Source organism: Phascolarctos cinereus, unplaced genomic scaffold, assembly GCF_003287225.1.
Source record: "Phascolarctos cinereus isolate Bilbo 61053 unplaced genomic scaffold, phaCin_HiC Scaffold_2;HRSCAF=192, whole genome shotgun sequence".
Classification (NCBI taxonomy): domain Eukaryota; kingdom Metazoa; phylum Chordata; class Mammalia; order Diprotodontia; family Phascolarctidae; genus Phascolarctos; species Phascolarctos cinereus.
In genome coordinates this window covers 278,219,724-278,240,404 of record NW_027555625.1, presented here as the reverse complement: position 1 = coordinate 278,240,404, position 20,681 = coordinate 278,219,724, and the positions used below count along the sequence as shown (strand labels likewise).

Below are 20,681 nucleotides of genomic sequence, written 5' to 3'. Positions count from 1 at the left end.
TCATGATTGCTACCCCTGCCTTTTTTTTTTTAGTTTATTTGAAGCATATTAGATTGTGTTCCAGACCTTTATTTTAACTCTGTGTGTGTCTTTCGTTTCAAGTGTATCTTTTGTAAACAACATATTTGTAAACCATTATTTGGTTTGTAATCCATTCTTCTTTTTTTTTTTTTGCTTTTTTTTTGGGGGGGTGAGGCAATTGGGGTTAAGTGACTTGCCCAAGGTCATATACAGCTAGTAAGTGTTAAGTGTCTGAGGCTGGATTTGAACTCAGGTCCTCCTGACTACAAGGCCAGAGCTCTATTCAGTGTGCCACCTAGCTGCCCCAAGTAATCCATTCTTCTACCTATCCATTTTATAGGTAACCTCATGCTCATCACATTCATCCCATTTTCTTCTATTTCTTCTCTCTCTCTCCCTCTCTCTCTCTCTCTCTCCTATCCTTCCTCAAAAGTCTATTTTGCTTGTAACCACTGCCTCCCTTAATCTGTCCTCCCTTTTATCATCCCCACTTTCTCTTAACTCTGAGGTACCACCTCACACCTATGAGAAATGACAAATGCTTGAAGGAATGAGAAAAAATTATACCAATGAATTGTTGGTGGAGTAGTAAATTGGTCCAACCATTCTGCAGAACAATTTAGAACTATATACCACTGACTGTGTATATATATTCTTCCCTCTTTGAACTAATTCTGATGAAAGTGAGGTTCAAGCATTGCCTGCCAACTTCCTCCTCCTAGTTCCTTCTCCATTCTAAAAGTTCTTCCTTGCATGCCTTTTTTATGTGAGAAAAATCTCCCCATTCTATCTCTCCTTTCCCTCTTCTCCCAGTGCATCCCTCTTTCTGACCCCTTCACTTTGTTTGGAGATCATTCCAACATAATCAACTCACATCCATGCCCTCTGTCTGTTTAAACTCCTTTTAACTATCCTAATAATGATAAAATTCTTAGGAGTTACATGTATCACCTTCTGACATAGAAATGTAAACAGTTTAACTTTATTGAGGCCTTTATGATTACTCTTTCATGTTTACCTTTTTATGCTTCTCTTGAGACTTGTGTTTGAATGTCAAATTTTCTATTCAGCTCTGCTCTTTATATCAGGAATGCTTGAAAGCCCTCTATTTCATTAAATATCCATTTCCCCCTCCTGAAAGATTACACTCAGATTTACTGGGTAAGTTTTTCTTGGTTGTAATCCTAGCTCTTTTGCCTCCCAAAATATCATATTCCAAGCCCTCCACTCCTTTAACATGGAAGCTGCTAAATCTTGTATAATCCTGACTGTGGCTTCGCACTATTTGAGTTACTTCTTTTTGGCTACTTGAAGTATTTTCTCTTTGACTTGGGACCTCTGGAATTTGATATAATTCCTGGGATTTTTCATTTTGGGATTCTTTCAAGATGTGATTGGTGGATTCTTTCCATTTCCATTTTGCCCTCTGGATCTAAGATATTGGGGCAGTTTTACTTGATAATTTCTTGAAATATAATGTCTAGGCTCTTTCTTTGATCATGGCTTTCAGGTACAATTCTCATTTTATGTAAATTCATATTATGCAAATTTGACTTTATGTAAGGAATGCTAACAAAATCTGCATTCTAAAAAAAATACCCATATTAATTTTATTATACAGTACTGTGTTCACTCTTTTCACTCCTGCCCCTGCCTCAGTAGTGGCTTAAGCTCTCCCAAGAGAGGAGATCTTTGCCCTGCTCTGCCCACCTGCCCAAATTCACATAACATAAAAATCACTTTACATAAAGGTCTGCAAAATGGTCCACTTACATAAAGCAAGAACTGCCTATAGTTCAACAATTCTTAAATTATCTCTTCTTGATCTATTTTCCAGGTCAGTTGTTTTTTCAATGATATATTTCATACTTTCTAATATTTTTTCATTCTTTTTACTTTGCTTTATTGTTTCTTGATATCTTATGAAGTCATTAGCTTCCACTTGCCCATTCCTAATTTTTAAGGGATTATTTTCTTCAATGAGATTTTGTACCTCTTTTTCCATTTGGCCAATTATATCTTCTAAGAAGTTTTTTTCTTCAGTGAATTTCTATACCTTTTTTTTTCCCCATTTGGGCTATTCTGCTTTTTAAGGAGTTCTTTTCTTCAGTGAATTTTTGTGCCTTTTTTTTACTATCTGGCCAATTTTGTTTTTTAAAGTGTTATTTTTTTTTAGTTTTTTTAAGTCTCTTTTATCAAACTGTTAATTCTTTTCATAATTTTCTTCATGATTCTCATTTCTTTTCCCAATTTTTCCTCTACCACTCTTACCTATGTCATTAACTCTTTCAGGAATTCTTGTTGAGCTTGGGTCTAATTAGCATTTTTCTTTGAGGATTTGTTTGTAGCTGTTTTCACATTGTTGTCTTCTTTGAGTTTATGTCTTGGTCTTCCTGCCACCATAGTAGCTTTTTGTGGTCAAGTTCTTTTTGTGGTAGTTTGCTAATTTTTCTAGACTATTTCTTGATTTTGAACTTTATGTTAAAGTTGGGCTTTGCTCACCTGGGCATGGGGAGGCACTGTGCCAAGCTTCAGGCTTTTTTTGTGCGGCTGTTTTCAGAGCTAGTTCTGGGGATCTGCAAGTTCAGTGTTTCCAAAGGACTGTGATACAGAGAGAGGTGTGGTCACTCCTCTCCTGGTCTACATTCTGGTCTGTACCCAGGAAGAGTCTGTGGTCCTCTGCAGCTATGAGCACTAGTGCTCCTCTTTGCCTTGGAACTACAACCAGGACCCCTGCTCCTTTGTGACTTACCCCCAGTGTTCTTCTCTGCCCTAGAACTGTGACCCAGAACTGTGTATGGGCAATAGAGTTGCCAATCAGTGCCAACTGTACCCACTGCCAGCATAGGGTCTCTTGTAATCTCTTTCTGACTAGTTGTCCAAACCCCTTATTGCCTCAGAGCTGACAGCTCCAGAACCTGTTGCTGCTGCTGCTTCAGTGACCACTATTGCTGCTGCTTTCTGTGTAAGCTATGGATAGACCTCCAATTCCTGCTGACCTCTTAATTTTTCTTGAGCCAGAAAAATGTTTCACCCTGGCCTTTTGTTGGCTCTGTCACTTCAAAATTTGATTTCAAGTGGTATTTTAAAGTTGTTTGGAGGGGAATATTGAGGGAGTTCAGATGGGTTGCCACTGTCTTGGCTCCCTCTTTGTCTATATTTTGAAGAATAACAAGATTCTCCTTTTTTAAAGTGGGTTTTTTTTGGTTTTTTTTTGGTGAGGCAATTGGCCTTAAGTGACTTGCCCAGGGTCACATAGCTAGTTAAATGTTATGTGTCTGAGGCTGGATTTGAACTCAGGTCCTCTTGACTTCAGGGCCAGTGCTCTATCCACTGGGATACCTACCTGCTCTTAAAGTGTTTTTTAAATTGCTTTTTTTTTCCAAGTAAAATAATTCCTAATTGTGAGTAAGGCCCCTAAGTTTGGGATTTGCCAAGCTTCCAGTTTGGATAAGAGGTTGATACAGTGAAGCTGGGACTCTGCAGGGCTACACTCTTTACTCTCTTCCGCAATGAAGACGTGAGCTTTTGGAAACTTTTTTATATACCTAGCTTTTGTGAACTTCGGGTTTTCCCTGCTTTGCTGCTCAGCTGCATCTTTTTTTTTTCTGTCTTAAGAATTTCTCACTTCCTCAGCCAAGTGAAGGAATTTGTTTTTTAACTTATTTCCTTTTAAGAAGAGAGTGAGAAAGTGTGTATGCTTCAAGCTATCAGCTGGGCTGTTCTGTTGGCTTTGAACTTTCAAAGTGTTTTTACTGAGCTAATGGGCCTGAGTTACTGGGTCTCTGTCTCCTTCCTGGCAGGCTACCTTCCTGCAGGGTACTGACTTTAAAAAAAAAAAGAAGAAGAACCTGGTTTGTGAGTCTTGCTTTGTTACTTTCTGACCATACGTCAGTTACCCAGAAGCTATCTGAAATCTGAAAAAATATTTATGAATATCTAAGATCTGATATAAGAGGATCATAGGACCAAGAGTTGGAAGGGTTCAAGATTTAATCTAACTCATCCAGAGTTGTAAAAGTATATGAGGCAAGCCTCATAAAATGTATCTAGATCCAGCTTTGCAAAACACTTCCTGGGTGAGCAGCAGGAAAAGCGTACTCAAATCAACTTAAAAAGTAATTCATTTGGCTTGGGAAGGAGAAAGAGACCCTGGGACATAGTGAGATGGCTCTGTTACAGAAAGGGGAATGCAAAGTGCTCAACTGGTGTGTAACAGCTGATGGGAAAATAGATCATATAGTAGCTTCTGATTTCAAATGATTATTTTTGTTATATGCTAAGCTCAGTTGTTTCTATGCTGCTGAAGAAGTATGTGCTGTTACCACCTTCTGAATTTCAGTACCTGATCAAAATCCCAGTCACCCCATCCTGGTTATACCTCTGAACTCACCCATCCACTCAGTTTTACAGATGATGGAAATGGCGTCCAGCAAAATTAAGAGTCTCCCCCAGGGTTACTCAGGTAGTAAGTAGCAGAGCTGGAATTCAGACTTAGGTCATCTGACTTCAAATCCATTGTTCTTTAAACTATCCCATGTTAGGAGCCTGAATGATTGATTGGCTTCTGGGTTCTGTTCTATGTACAACCTTCATTCATTCAGTTTAAAAGTGACCCCAAATTAGAGTATCTATTCTTTTGGTAAATTACAAATACATGGGGTAGAAAACTGTCTGAAAAGAGCAAATGCCTGCCTGGCATTTACTATAATTTATCAAAAGAATTACTCACCATATTCAGAGTGCACATTATGCACTTTGAAAATAAAATGGAAATATCTTTAGCAGTATAGCATACTATGAACTAGGAGTAGAGGGGCCTGGGTTACCAATACTATTTTTGGTTTTAAAAACACAGATCAATTCCATGTTCCTGCTTCCACAGAGGATGACATATAAGTCATCCTTGACATATTATTAACCTACCCCTTTAAAAAAAATGTTCACCAGGGAAGATGACAAACACAATTTCCCTTGGCAAGACATATCGATGTCTCATAATTCTTAGACTTAGGAAGTTTTTTCCTAATGTCCATTCTAAGATAAAGAATGTCAGGAATGGTATTTCAGAATATTTATGTGATTTATTGGTCCTATGTGAAAATGAACTGCTCAATTCTGTGAAGCAGGTAGTTATAATTAATAAATCTTTCTGCTTCTATCAAAAGATTCTGGTGTGAAATTAATCATAGGATTGTAAACCTGTAGCTGGAAGGGACCTTAGAAGATATCTAGTCTAACATTCCCATTTTACAGATAAGGAAATTGGATTACAAAATGGTGGACTGACTTGCCGCAGGCCCCACAGGCAGTAAATGGCAAAGTTGAGATTTGGACCCAAGTCCTATGATTCCAAAGCCAGTGTTCTTTTGTTGTTCAGTCATTTTTCAGTCCTTTCCAACTCTTTGTGACTCCTATTTGGGGTTTTCTTGGCAAAGATACTGGTTTGCTATTTCCTTCTCCAGCTCATTTTACAGATGAAGAAACTGTGGCAAACAGAGTTAAATTACTTGCCTAGGGTCACACAGCTAGTAAGTGTCTGAGGCTACATTTGAACTCAGAAAGATGAGTTTTCCTGACTTCAGGCCCTGTGCTCTATCCACTGCACTTAAAATGCCTTTCAATGAAAATAAAAATAAACACTCTGATAAACGCTGCTGTGCTTCAAAATTGGACTTAAAAGGAAATATGCATGAGACAAGCAAGAGCTCAGCCAGTTATGAAGAGATAGAAGGTTAAAAGATGCTAAGGCTATTATAAAAGGAAAAGATAGAAGAAACGCTAGACTTGAAGTCAGGAAGATCTGGGGTCACTTACTAGCGGTGTGGCCCCAGGCAAGTCACTTAACTTCTCTGGGCCTCAGTTTCCTCATCTATGAAATGAGAAATTTCCTTAATTTCCTTTTCAGTTACAAATCTATGATTCTATGAAGCTATCAGTTACGAACATAGCAAACCTTTCCCAACAACTAAATTTAAGTATTAAAACTGAATATTGTGAACTGCTGGAAAGCAGGGGCTGTCTCTTGCCTTTTTTTGTATATTCAGTGCTGAGCACAGTCTCTGGCACACAGTGGATGCTTAATAAATGTTTATCAAATTATTAAACAGTGAAAGAGCTGAGCTGTCAAATGACCCCACCTTGTCATACAAAAACATGATCTGAGTTCCAGTCTAGCTGTGGCAGAGTTCTATAGAACAAATTACTGAAATAAATCAACAAGTGAACTAGGGAAACATTTCTTCATTGGATTTCTTCTTAAAACTAAACAAAATGGAACGGATTTAAATCACTGTAAGTTTTAATAGAACAACTAGATGGTACAGTGACTAGAGTGCTGGGCCTAGGGTCAGGAAGATTCATCTTCCTGAGTTCAAATCTGGTTTTAGAGACTTACTAGCTGTGTGACCCTGGGTAAGTCACTTAACCCTGTTTGCCTCAGTTTCCTCATGTGTAAAATGAGCTGGAGAAGGAAATGGCGAATCACTCCAGTATCTTTCAAGAAAACCCCAAGTGGGGTCACAAAGGGTCAGACGCAACTGGAACAACAGCAGCAAGGTTTTAATGTGTTTTGAGGAAAAACTCTGGATCTATACACAAAATGTATATGTCCACATTCTTCTTTTTTTAAACAATATTTTAAACAATATTAAACAATATTTCCTTTTTTCCAATTACAAATTTTAACAGTCATTTAAAAAAATTTTTTTGAGTTCCAAATTTTCTCCCTCCCTGAAGATGGCAAACAATTTGATATGGGTTATATATGTGTACTCTTATAAAACGTTCAACATTAGTCATGTTGTGAAAGAAGAAACAGATCATAAGAAAAAAAACAAAAAAATAAAGAAAGTAAAAATTGCATGCTTCAATTTGTATTCAGTCTCCATCAGTTCTTTCTCTGGATATGAATAGCATTTTTTCTCATTTCCTTTGGAACTGTCTTTGATCATTATATTGCTGAATCAATTGCTAAGTCATTCATAGTTGATCATCATACAATGTTGCTGTTACTGTGTACAATTTCTCCTGGTTCTGCTTACTTTACTTTATTTTGCATCAGTTCATGTAAGTCTTTCCAGGTTTTTCTGAAATCTGCGTGCTCATTATTTCTTACCGCACAGTAGCATTCCCTTATGTTCGTATACCACAACTTGTTCAGCCATTCCCCTATTGATGGGCATCCACTCAATTTCTTTTTTCTTTTTCTTTTTAGACAATTGGGGTTAAGTGACTTGCCCAGGGTCACACAGCTAGTGTCAAGTGTTTGATCTGAGGCTGGCTTTGAACTCAAGTCCTCCTGACTTCAGGGCCGATGCTCTATCCACTGTGCCACCTAGCTGCCCCGCATCCACTCAATTTCTAATTCTTCGCCACCATAAAGAGACCTGCTATAAATACTTTTGTGCAAGGAGGTCCTTCCCAGGTCCTCTACCATATCCCCGCATTTACATGTGTATATATATGTGTGTGTGTGTGTGTGTGTGTGTGTGTGTGTGTGTTTGTATGTATGTATACATACCCCTTTGGGATAGAGATGTAGTAGATAAGTCCACATTCTTTTTCCTCAGCCTCTCCTTATAAGTGCCATAGCCCTTGTTTCAGAGAAGGTAGAAATACAAGTAGACCTGACTTTAAGCAAATCCATTTGCATTTGAAAACTGATTTATCTAAAAGTTAAAATTAAGCTAATTGCTTAAGGATAAGAACCTTATTTATTTACCATAAAATTCCTTAAAATAGAAGTTCTCCCATGTACATTCAGAAGTAATATTCATAAGATTTAGAGATGAAAGGGATTATAAAAGTCCAAATGCTTCATTTTATAGATGAGGAAACTGAGACACAGAGAGGTTAAATTACTTATCCAGGGTCACACAGCTAGAAATTATCAGAGTGGGATTTGAACTGTCTTCCTGATTCAAACTCCAGTGTCCAATCCACTATATTTATTTTGCACATTTAGCACATTTATTAAGCACTTACTATGGGCTTGGGCATTGTGCTAAGTAAGCTGGGAATAAAAAAAAAGACAAAAAGTGTTCCCATCCAAAGAGTATACCTTCTAATGGGGAAGAAAACTCGTAAATAACTAAATACATACAATATGTAGAGTAAGATCATTTCAGGAGGGAAAGCATTCGCAGCTAGGGAGACTGGAAAAGGCCTTCTGTATAAAGTAAGATGTGAGGTGGGTTTGGAAGGAAGCCAAGGAAACCAAAAGGTGGCGGTGATGGGGCAGAGTATTCCAGGAATGAGGGACGACAGCCCATGCAAAAGCATGGAGGCAGACGAAGGAATATCATGTGTAAGAAACAGTAAGTTCAAGGTCAGTGTTGCTGCAAAGGGTACGTGAAAGGGAATAAAGTGTGAGAAGACTGGAAAAGTAGGAAGAGGCCAGGTTATGAAGAGCTTCCTTCATCTAGAACAGTTTATATTTGAATCTAGAGGCAACAGAGGGCCACGGGAGTTCTTTGAGCAGACCTATGCTTTAGAAAAATCATCTTGGCAGCTATTTGAAGGATGGATTGAAGTGGAGAGAAACTTGAAGCAGGGAGACCAGTTAGAAGGCTATTGAAGTAGTCCAGGTGAGAGGTGATGAAACCTGGACTGGTGTTGTGGCACTGTAAGTGGAGAAAAGAGACAAATCTGAGAGATGTTGGGAAGATGGAAATGATAAGGTTTGGAAAGAGATTGACTGTGTGAATGAGAATGAGGAGTAAAGGAGGACACCAAAGTTGCAAATCTGACTGACTAGAAGGATAATGGTGCCCTTGACAGTAACAAGGAAGACTATAAGAGTGGTGGATTTTGGGGAAAAGATAATGAGTTCTGTTTTAATCATGTTGAGTTTGATAGCTAGAGGACATCCAGTTTGAAATGTTTATGAGGCAGTTGGTGATGCATGACTGAAACTCAGGAAAGAAACTAGGGCTGTTTATATAGTTCTAGGAATTATCTGCATAGAGATAATAATTGAACTTGTGGGAACTGATGATATTACCAAGGGAGAGAGAAAAGATGATGGCTCAGAATGGAGCCTGTGACCCAATTGAGCAAAGGAGCCAGAGAAGGAGCAGAAAGGAGGCAGGAGAAGAATCAACAGAGATGTGTCAGGAAAACTGAGAGGAGAGCGTATCTGGGGGCAGGGGGTGGTGGTGGTGGATTTGATTAATAGTATCAAATGCTGCAGAGAGGTGAAGAAGAACAAGGATTGAGAAAAGGTCACTGGACTTGACAATCAAAAGTTCATTGGTAACTAGAGAGAGCTATTTCATTTGAATGATGTGGTTGGAAGACAGTGTGCATGCAGAAGGTTTGAGAAGAGAGTGAGGGACAGCAGAATCAGTGAGTATAAATGTCTTTTTAGCTTAAAAGGGAACAGGATGGTAGTGGGGATGGTAGGCGCCTCATGAGAGTCTTTTAAGGATGAGGAAAACTTGGACATGTTTGTAATAAATGGAAAGAAATGGTAAATATGAAGGGACTGAAGAATGAGAAAGGGAAATGCAAGTGGAAGCAGTCTACTAAAAGATTGGAGGGGATGAGATCAAGGGAATGGGTAGCTGTAGAAAGGACAAGGGCCACCTCTTCATCAGAGACTATAGTGAAGGAACGAATTAATGGGGAATAATGTCAGGGAGTTGTGAGATGAGAAGAGGAGCTAAATGAACTCTTGGAAGGAACATATTATGTACAGAGAGGTAGAAGTATAGAATACTGAGATTAAAGGGACCTTAGAGGTAAATAGTCTAACCAACAGTCTCATTTTACAAATTTGTGAACTGAGGTTCAGAAGGTTTAAATGACTTGCTCAAGGAAGGACCTATAGCTAATAAATAGCAAAGCTTGGACTCAGGCCTCCGTATTCCTAATTCTCTTTCATCTTTCAGTCATATCACCCAGTACACATGTAAAGAGCAAAATAAATCCCTTAATCTATTGCCAGTTTGGAGCATGTGAGCAACCATCAAGTGTACTATCAATTTTCTCTAGCATCATAGTTTTAGGGCAGCTAGGTAGCACAGCAGAGAGAATGTTGGCCCATTCAAATCTGGCCTCAGACACTTATTGGCTGTGTGACCCTGGGCAAGTCTCTTAACCCTGTTTGCCTTAGTTCCTCATCTGTAAAATGAACAGGAGAAGGAAATGGCAAACCACTCTAGTATTTTTGCCAAAAAACCCCCAAATGGGGTCATGGAGAGTTAGACACAACCGAGACATCAACAACTATGATTATAGTTATAAAAAGGGTGGAGAAACTAGAGCTTTGTACCAGGGCACCAGTATTCCAAGGGTGATAGATATTTGCCTGTACCCTATGGTCCTCTACTGGCCCACATTGTGCAGTATTATGTTCTTGCTTCTTTCTTTGGCCCAGGCTGCCATTCCAGGGTTCCATTGCCATAGAATTACCCTCCCAGAGCCCACTTTTCCAACTACAGCACCTTTCTGCCCCATGTCATGGTCTAGGAACCATTGACTGTGGCACAGTGGCAAAGGCCAGACTCCCAGGAATGTTTAACCTCCTGTATCAGCGCTACTACACCCAGGCTGTTTTGTCCTCTGCATACCTGAGCTCTCCTACCCTACAGCTGAATTTTCCCCATCATTAAGAATTCCTAGTTAATGGCTCTGGCAGCTTCTGGAACACCTTACTTACCAAAGTAAGCAGTAAAATAAACTTCCTAGAAGTTCTTGAGGATCATAAACAATTATTTCTCTGGAATGGTTTTGGTTTGGGCAACTAATAGTTTAGTGCATAGCACGTTAGAACTTCTTGTTGTTCAGTTGTTTCAGTTGTGTCCAACTCTTTATCACCCCATTTGGGTTTGGGTTTTGTTGAGGTTTTTTTGTTTTTTGTTTTTTGGTAAAAAATACTGGAGTGGTTTGCCATTTCCTTCTCCAGCTCATTTTACAGGTGAGGAAAGTGAGGCAAACAGAGTTGGGTGACTTGCTCAGGGTCACTTTCTGAAGCCAGATTTGAACTTGGGAAGATGAGTTTAGCGCTCCAGACCTAGCACTCTATCCACTATGCCACCCAGCTGCCCAGCATATCAGTTCACAGAGTCATTAGAACTTGAGTTCCAATTCTACATCAGACATTTAGTAGCTGTGTGACCATGGGCAATTCATTCAGTCTCAGTTTCCTCATCTGTAAAATGGGGATAATAATAGCACCTACTTTGTAAGGAGCAAATGAGATAACATCTATAAAGCATTTTGTAAACTTTAAAGAGTTGTGGTTATTATTATAATTACTTAAAGGCAGGAGCTGAACTTGGATTTTAGACATTCCATCAAGCCATATGCCCCCTGGTACCTGTGTAAAGATTATGTTAGTGACTTGTCACGGAATAGATAGATCTGGAGAATGGACAGAGAACATTCATTTGATAATTTGCCACACCTCAGAAACAGTGACATAGAGCTGTTTCATGGGAAAGGACAATAGAGATCATTTAGTCTATGTCTGCAACCTTTAAATTTGAAAAAAAAAACCTGAAAAAATTAGTTTTAATTGCTTCTGGTCCCTTTAGCTTGACAACTCTCCCAGCCCCCAAACTACCTGCACACTTTGGTAATTAAAGAATATTCAATTTTTTTCTATGTAAAATTTATATATGGACAGTGGTGTAGAATCACCTGCTGTCCCACCATATTTTTTCCTGCAAAACCAATACTCAAAATTATAAAAGCATCCAGGAGGCACAGTGGATAGGGTGCTGGACTTGGACTCAGACTCAGGAAGACCTGAGTTCAAATCCAGCTTTGGACACTTAGTAACTTTGTGATCTGGGCAAGTCTTTTAACCTCTGTTTGCCTCAGTTTCTACATTTGTGAAAATGAGGACTCCTGATTTTACAACACTCCTGCCTCTGAATTTTGAGCTAAATTTGAGAATTTGGGTCCTGATAAGAAAGAAAACTTCAACCTGTTGATCCTTTACAGGGGCTATTCAAATGGCTTCACTATAACTAACTCAATGAGTAGCATACAGCTGGGAAAGACTGGCCACCTGTGACTGGCCAGGAAACTGGCCCCTTTTCTACTGGTCTGTTTAAAAAATTGAAAAGAAGTGACTAGAGACCTCCTTTATTCTGTTTTCCTTAAAGCAAGGGTCTTAGCCTTTTGGTGTGTGTCATGGACCCCTGTGGAAGTCTGATGAAGCCTATAAGCCCTTGTTGGAATAATGTTTTTAAGTTAATAAAATAAAACAAATACAAAGGAAACCAATTATAATGAAATATAACCAGCAGATCTGTATTTTAAAACTAGAACCCTTGCCTTAGAGAAACTTGTACTTTTCATTGGCATAGGGAAGCTTCTGAAACATAAGGGGCTGGTATGAATTTAATTTTTCTCACTGGTGAATTTTATATCATTTCAGATCTTTCTCCTAGTGGTTAATGGTTTAGCTCTTCAAACCATTATCTATTACTGCAAGAAAAGGAAATCTAAAATATGTTAAGCATACTTGTCTAGAAGAGGCAATGAAATATAAAAAAATTATTATGAGTCCAAGTACAATTAAAAATGATTAAGCAATTTATCTTCACAGATGTTGATAGCCATTAGTGATCTGTGATAGAATATCTAGTGTCCTGATGAGTGAATTAATTTAAACAAGAATTAGTAGAAATCTGATTTTTTTTTATTCCCCTACTATATTGAAAAACTTCATGAAGACAAGGAGTATAACTTAATCTAAATTTTGTATCTTTTCCAGTGCTTGATATAGTGCAGTGCACATAGTAGGGGCTTAATGATTTTTGAAAAAGAAATGAAGGAACAGGTAGGTCTTAAGATAAAGGTATAGGAATGATAGCTTTTGCCTAGACAATGTAAATCTAAGTTTAGATTTAGCTGGCACAATATATATTTATTAGATGTGTTGCAAATATAATCAAGAGAACTTTGGATCAATAAGAGAGCTTTGAATCCATAATCATCCACCATATCCAATATGTTGCCAAGGCCTGTCTATTTTCCTTCTGTCACTTTTCTCTTCTGACATTGTCACGTTAGTACAGGCCTTCTTTACTTCATGCCTAGACTGTTGCAATACTCTGCTGGTTGATCTCCCTGTCATAAATCTCTCCCCAGTACAATCCGTCCTCCATTCAGCTGTTAAATTGATCTTCCTAAGATATAGGTCTGACTAACACCCCTTGTCCCCCCTCCACTCAATAAACTCTAATGGCTGCCTCTCACCTCCATGACTCAAAGTCTTTCATAAAATGCCTGCCCTTTTCCCTTCCTCCCCTTTCTAGTGTTTTTACATCTCATACTTCACCATGTACTCTGTGAGCCAGTGACATTGACCTCCTTACTGTTCTTTGTATTCCCACAGATTAGCACAGGGCCTGGCATGTACTAAGCACTTAACAAATGCACATTGACTGACTGACTGACTGACTAACTGCTAGGTAAAAGCAGTTAGCATCTCTGATTTTTAAACTATTGTAAAAAAGGAGTAAAGTATTAAAAAATAGGGAACTTTTAGAAATAGAATATCAAGATGTGTATTTGAATAATTTTTTATGTATCGTATTGCTAAATCAATGAATAAGTATTTAAGTGCCCACTTTGTACCAGGTACTGTAAAAGGCCCTGGGGTTACAAAGTAAAAAATGTACATATGTATATATATGTGTACATTTCAGGGCATGGAAGGCTGAGCCTGTGCTTTCAGAGGTATAGGGAGCTTCCTTATGGGGAAATCTTTCTACCAGTGTATATTAGCATTCATTCTGTAGCTTATTTAGTCTTAGAAAGTTACCCAGGGCACTAAGATGAAGTGACTTGAATGGGGGTACATAGCCAGTATGTGTCAGAGGCAGATTTGATCCTAGGTCTTTCTAACTTTGAGGCCAACTCTGTATCTTCAAGGTTATGCTGCCTATCATATACAAAATCAATATTTTCACTTTTCATTTCCAGCTTCTGTGGAAGAATCAGAGAAGAGAAGGAATTAATCCATACAAGGTGAAGGAAATTGTGTAGGTGTCTTGGAGGTCACTATGCTAGTGAAGTAGGTCAGAGGTTGAATTTGGGGAGGAGAAACTTGGCACAATTTGGGAGAAACTGAGAAAAAAAATTGCAGGAGAACAATCTCTTGGTCTAGGTTCTTGTCCAGATACTCCTTCCAGGTTGAAAGAGAAGGCATTTGGATCAAAGATAGTTAAAGAGGATATAGAGGGTCAAGGAGGATTTGGGAATAGAAACAAAAAAGGTAAATTCAAGAAGGGTAAAGAGAAGGTAGTTGACAAGACAAGGCAATGTAGGTAAGAAAAGGTAAGTTAAGCAGATTTATAGAAAAGATCTTCGGATGAGACTAATTGGTGAAACAGACAGGAAACTGGTTGAAGCTGAAGGTCTTTGGTTGTGGAGCTGTTGAGGCAAAAAGGAAAGGACTTTTGAGTAGGGCTTTCGAGTTATTAAGAGATGATAATTGTCTACAAGAAAGTTTAGCTTATGTTTGGGGTTGAGATTTTAAAATCCACAAATAGTTCAAGGAGAAAAGGTTGAAAATCTCAACCATTATACTTATCCTGACGTACTATAGTTTGAACAACCCATCTATGCTTTCTCATCTTGTGTGACTTTTAACAATTTTTTATAGCAAGTTAACCCTGGCTGGTGAGTTTTCCTCTAGGATTCTTAATGTTATGTAGTTACCATTGCAATGCAGGGCCTATTTCTTATTTTTCACTCTTGTTATATAACCCATCTAATTTCTTTTCCTATTTTGAATTTCTATAATGATAACCTTTATGTAACTTATTGCATACAAGATGTCATTGTTAATATTCTGTGGTCTATTTATGCCCCAATACACATCTCTCCATTGCACTTTGGGTCACAATTTATCAGAATTTGTGGAATTGCATGATTCAGAGTCATATAAAATCACTGAGAGAATATTGGTATTAAGAAGAGTTTTTGTTTCACAGAGAGACTTGGAGTAGTTGAAAGCATCATGTACTTTCCCCAAATTTTAGGCGTACTTCATTTTTCATCTGTAAGATTTGCCCAAGATAAATGTAGTGCTAGAGGTAGAGGCTCAATGTAGAGGCTCAGTGGGCTATTTATTCAAATACATATTATAGTCTGGACAATAGGCATTCTTTATTCACTTGGTTTTTCCTCTGTGGATTCATTCATTTGAGTTGTAAGTCTCATTTAGGAGGTTCTGCAATGAAATGGGGTTTGATGAACTTTTATTTTGCTTCCATTTTCCCTGCTGAGGAAAATTATTTTTTGAACTCTAAAGGTCAAAAGAACAAAAAAATTGGCTACCATATAGTTGAAACCATACATAAGTAAGGAGATAATAAAAGAGCATCTGGCTGCCCATGATTACAAATCACCAGGCCTGGATGAAATAAACCCCAGGGTACTAAAATAATTCCTTGACATGATTGCCAAGCTACTTCGGTAACCAACGAAAGAATGTGGAGAATAGGAGAAGTGCTGCAGAACAAGAGAAGAACACATATTTTAGTTCTCAAAAAAGGAAGAGAGTCTGTAGATTAAAGGCTCATGAACCTAACTTGGATTCCCAGAAAAATTCAAGACCACATCATTAAATGAATGGCTTATGACCATTCAGAAAAGGAAATGATTACAAATGGTTAGCAAGGCATCATTAAGAAGAGGTCATGCCAGATTAACCCCATTTCCTTTTTTGTCAAAGTTAATAGAATGGTAGATCAAGGGAATGCAGTAGATATATTTTACCTAGATTTTGGCAAGGCATTTGGTAGTCTCTTATGTTATTCTTATGAAAAAGATGGAGAGATGAAGGCTAGATTAGGTGTGTTTATAACTGGCTAAGTGACAGACTCAGAAAGTAGTTTTTAATGAGTCTGTGTCAGTTTGCAGGTAGATCTTTAGTGGATTGTCACAGGGATATCTGGTTGGCCTGGCACCCTTTTCACATTTTTACCAATGACTCGTATGAAAGCATAGATGGCATACTTATCATATTTGAAGATGATGAAAAGCTGGGAGGGAGCCAACATGCTGGATAACAGTCAGGATTGAAACTACTCTCAACAGGCCAGAATTCTAGCCATTAAAAGGTTGGACCACTAAATATGACAAACTGCAATAGAGATAAATGCAAAGCCATCACTTGAATTTTTTAAAAAAATCAAATTCCCAAGTAGAAGTTGGCTTATATGAAAAAGGTTTGAGAGTAGAATGCAAGTTTATTAAGAATTAATAGTATAATATGTTACAAAACAAAACATAATAATTCTGTATTTTAAAAGCAGAGTGTTCACAACGAAGCAGGGGATAGTCTCAAGTTCCTCTTCCCTGGGAAGACCATATTTAAGATTTTAGAAAGGACATCCTACTCCAAGGTCCAGCCATAATTGTCTTTCTTGCAGTTCCTTTTACTGAACACTCCATCTCCTGTCTCTGCTTTTGAGATAGCTCTAGACCTGGAATGCTCTCCCTCCTCACCTCTGTCTCTTAGAATTCCTGGCCTATTTTAGGAGTCTGCTCAAGCCACCCTCCTAAAGTAGGCCTTTCCAGGTAGCCTCAGCTGCTGATGCCTTCCTTCTAAGATCAATTTACACCTATTCTTTCTTTTGTATGTAAGTATTGATGTACATGTTTTCTTCCTCCTTAGAAGTTAAGCTCCTTCAGGGTAGGAACTGTTTTTGCCTTTTGTTTGTATTCTCAGGGCATACATAGCATAGTGCCTGGCATATAGTATTTAATGAATGCCTGCTTATTGATTAATTAAGCTCAAGAGCATTCAGAGGAGGGTAACTGGTATGGTAAAAGGCCTTAAGATCATGTCATTTTGGGACTGGTTGAAAGACCTGGGGATATTTAGCCAGGAGATTTAAGAGGGGATGTGATAACAGCTATCCAGTATTCAAACAACTGTCATATAAAAGAGGCATTAAACTTGCTCAGTTTGGTCTTATAGATTCAAACTACCATTTATGGGTAGAAGCTGCAGAGATGAAAATATATCCATGGATAACAATTAAGGTCTTCAGAATGGGTTTTCTCAGGAGATAGTGTCAGGCAAAATCTTGGTCAGGTTCATAGATTTTGAGCCGGTGGGACCTGAAAGGCCATCTAGTCAATCCTCTTATTGTACAAAGGAGGAAACAGGCCCAACAATATTAGGTGACTTACCTAAGGTCACACAGTTAGCAAATGGAAGAGACAAGATTTGAACTCAGGCTCTCTAATTGATAGAAATAAAGAAGATAAACTGCCAATGTGCAGTGGAAAGGATGCTGGCCATGAAGTCAGAGGAGACAAGGACTTGGTTTGAATCATGGCTTTTCTGCTTTGTTTGTTGTGTGATCATGAGAGGGAAGAGGGAGGGAATAAGCATTTACATAGCACTTACTATGTGTCAAGTGCTTTACAGGTATTATCTCATTTGATCCTCACAACAACCCTGGGAAGTCGGTGCTATTATGACCCCCATTTCATAGAAGAGGAAACTGAAGCAAATAGAGGTTAAGTTCCTTGCCCAGAATCATGTAGCTAGTAAGTGTCTGAGGCTGGATTTGAACTTATGTCTTCTTGACTCTAGACCCAGTGCTCTATCCTCTGTGGCTATAGAAACCTAGCTATAGAAACCACGGACAAGTCTCTTCATCTTTCTGGGCCTCTGTTTCCTTCCATATAAATGAGAAGGGTAGATTATATCTAAATTCCATTCCAGCTTTAAATCCATGTTCCTTTTGATCCTATGACCTTCAAGTTTCCAGGATGCTGGAAGAAGTATGGTGTAGGAGAAAGACTGTCAGATTTATTTTTAGAAGACTTAGGTTTTGGATTCATGCTCTGCTACACCCTCTGTGACTCTGGTTATACCTCTCTGGGCCTCAGTTCCTTTATTTGTAAAAACAAAGGGGTTAGATTACATGATCTCTTAGGGCCCCCAATTTCTAAATCTTAAACTGGTACCAGTGCCATACATGTGTTAACAAACTTCAATGCTCTTTTGTAGATGCAGTGAGATCCAAGAGGCTTTCATCATCTGTATGGTTGAATGCCAAATATTGTCCCAGAAAGGCACAATTGGATTGGGGTAATCCTTTTTGGAATAAGCAAGGGTGGGAGGCAGCATGCTTTAGTGGAGGCAGAAGCGGAAGACATAAGCTCTGACTCTACTACTTTTATAGGTGTGACCTTGGGTCACGTTTCCTTTTCCAAATCTTGCTTTCCTCATCAGCAAAACAGAGATAATACCTGTGCTGCCTATCTTACAAGGTTGTTACTCAGTTTGTAAACCTAAAAAATAGCACATAATTGGAAATTTTATTTTGTTACTGATAATAAAGGTTGGTTGATATGACTTTCCTATACATAAGGGTATTTTTTAATTTTTAAATTTAATGGCCATTTGACAATTCTTAATGTAGTTAATAGGGGTGGAAGCAGCGAGGGTCCAGTTACATCCCATTCAGAGGGATCTTTTTGGGCTACTGCTTCCTCAGTATGGGTATAGAGGACACTGGGATTATACGTTAAATTTGAAAATGTGGGCCTTAGTATACATTAGCATTTGGAAATGGAAAAATCTGAGAATGCAACTCGTCCTTCACAGGGCCCATTTGCACCGCTCCACTAGAACGGGGATGGGGGGGTGGAAGTGCGGACCATGCTTGGGGAGAGGGAGGGGGGCACACGGTCCCGTAAAGACCCTGATCAACTCGAGCAGTGGCCGGAGGGCTGCACGCATGGTGGCCGAGGTCTGGCCGAGCGGCAGCCCCGTGGGGGCTGGCGGGGATCTGAGACCAGGCCGTGACGTGGCGGCGGGTCCGCGTCCGGGGAGGGAGGTGTCGGGGTGTGAGCCGAAAGGCCGAGCGGGGCCCTGACGTGGCGGCTGGGCCGTGGGAAGAGGCGGGGCGGCGAGAAGAGGCGGGGCAGGGCGCTGCACTGTGCCGAGCTCCGGCCAGAGGGCGCCCCAGCCCCGGGCTTCCCAGGACCCGGGACCTCCCAGTATGTGGTGCGAGGCGGCCCAGAGTAACCGCGCTGGGGATTGGGCTGGCGGAGCCGCGGGGCCTTGATGGAGCTGGGGTAACCCCGCCCCCTCATCGCCCTTCCCCATCCCTCTTCTGAGCTTGGGTCGGGCCTGGAGGGGAAGGAAGACTGGGATAAGGCGCCTCTTCTTCTGCAGTCCTCAATCTCCTCCTCCGCAGAAGCAGCAACAGCCCCGCCCATTCGGGCCAATCAGCGGCTTGGGCACAAATATGCAAATGAGGCGCCTGTGCTGTCGGTGTGCCGCTCGTTGGGGCTGGTGGGGTCGCGCTTGGGGAGTGAACTGGGCCAATCAGGCGGGTGCGTGGCGGCGCGGGGGAGGCGGTGCCCCTTCCCTCCTCCCTCCTCGACCCCGCTCTGACAGGGGGGGCCTGGCCGCGCCGCCGGTAAGTGCTGCCGCCGCCGCCGCCTCCGCCGCCAACCGCTGCCAACCGCCGCCGGAGGGGAGAGCTGGGGCCCCCGTTCAACTGGTGGGGAAAGGCTGGAGGGCGGGGGGCGCGCGGGCTGGGGTCGGTGGGGGCGGGCGTCTGTCAAACGGGTGGTCTCGGGGCCCCTTTAGGGCCGGCCGGCCGTGTCAGTCTCCGTCGAGGTGGGGGGCCGGCGGCCGGGGGGCGGCTTCGTCATGGCGAACCGAGCGGCGGTGAGTACGTGCCGCTGCCGCCGCCCGGCCGGGGGGGTCGGGGCCGGGGCCAGGCCGCGCTCCCGTGGAGGAGGTCCCTGGCTGAGGGGGTGTGGAAGGGGCGAGGCTGGAGGCTGGCGAGGGGTCCGTGACACGTGTGGCTGAGGGCGCTGGAGTCTCCCGGGGCTGTCATGGCAGCGGGCTACCTCCCGGTCCTCTGCCCGGGGACCGACCCAGACGCCCGCGCCGCCGTGCCTGTTGCACGGGTGTGTGAGTGTGTGAGAGTGAGAGAGAATGGGTGTGTGGTGGTGGGGGCGGTGTCCGCCCCTCGTTCTGCGTGTAGATGGAGGGAGGGGGCCTTGGCATGCGGTTGCTTGGCCTCCAGCCGTGTTCCCACCTTCCTTCGAGGGAGAGAGAAGCTCTGGGTCTTAGGCCCGGGGCGGCCCCCCCCCGACACCCCTCTCCCCGCTTTTTCTCCTTCGCGCCCCCACCCCCACCCTACTCTGGGCCTTCAGCTACCAGCTCCCCTCCCTCTATCCTTCATCTCCCTCTCTACCCCCTCCTCCTCCCTTCCCCGGTCCGCCTTCCGCGGCCAGCCGTGACTCATTGACTGGGTGTCCCGGGAGCACGTCGTGCCCTAGGGCAACCAGGCCTTCCGTGCTTTCCCAGGCCCTGGCCCTGAGGTTTCAGAAGAGCTGCTCTTCAGTGATACTCCGCCCGCCCCTTCCCCCCTTCCCCCTTTCCCCCGGTGGCAGCCCTCTCTGGGCCTATATTCATGCCAACAGCATGGCCAGGTTTCCTCTCATCTCCAGCTCTGTGTGTGCTTGGTTGCAGCTGCTTCATGGCATTAGAGTAAAGGATGTAATGGGTGATTCCATGGCATCTCCCGAACTAAGTACCGTCTTCAAAGCCTAGTATCTTACTAACTAGTGGGCCCTTTCCTCAACTGCAGGTCAGCTTTGGTTGGTTTTTGGTTTTGATTTGTTTTTGTTTTGCTTTCTTTTAAAAAATA

The 20,681-nt window shown here is 41.3% G+C and overlaps 1 protein-coding gene across 9 annotated transcripts in view; it reads left to right on the top strand.

The window, feature by feature from the left end:
- The window catches only part of CHD9 (chromodomain helicase DNA binding protein 9), a 242,361-nt gene that overhangs the window by 10,935 nt on the left and 210,745 nt on the right, over nucleotides 1-20,681 (top strand). For 7 of the 9 annotated variants that reach the window (XM_078150070.1, XM_078150068.1, XM_078150069.1 and 4 more), the window contains exon 1: nucleotides 19,308-19,436. The exons of 1 other annotated variant lie outside the window; for it this stretch is intronic. The gene's annotated coding sequence lies outside the window, so the exon portion shown is untranslated. Of the gene's footprint in view, nucleotides 1-19,306; nucleotides 19,437-20,681 lie in introns of those variants that run through there. One more of the 9 variants, XM_078150065.1, reaches the window with a different exon arrangement.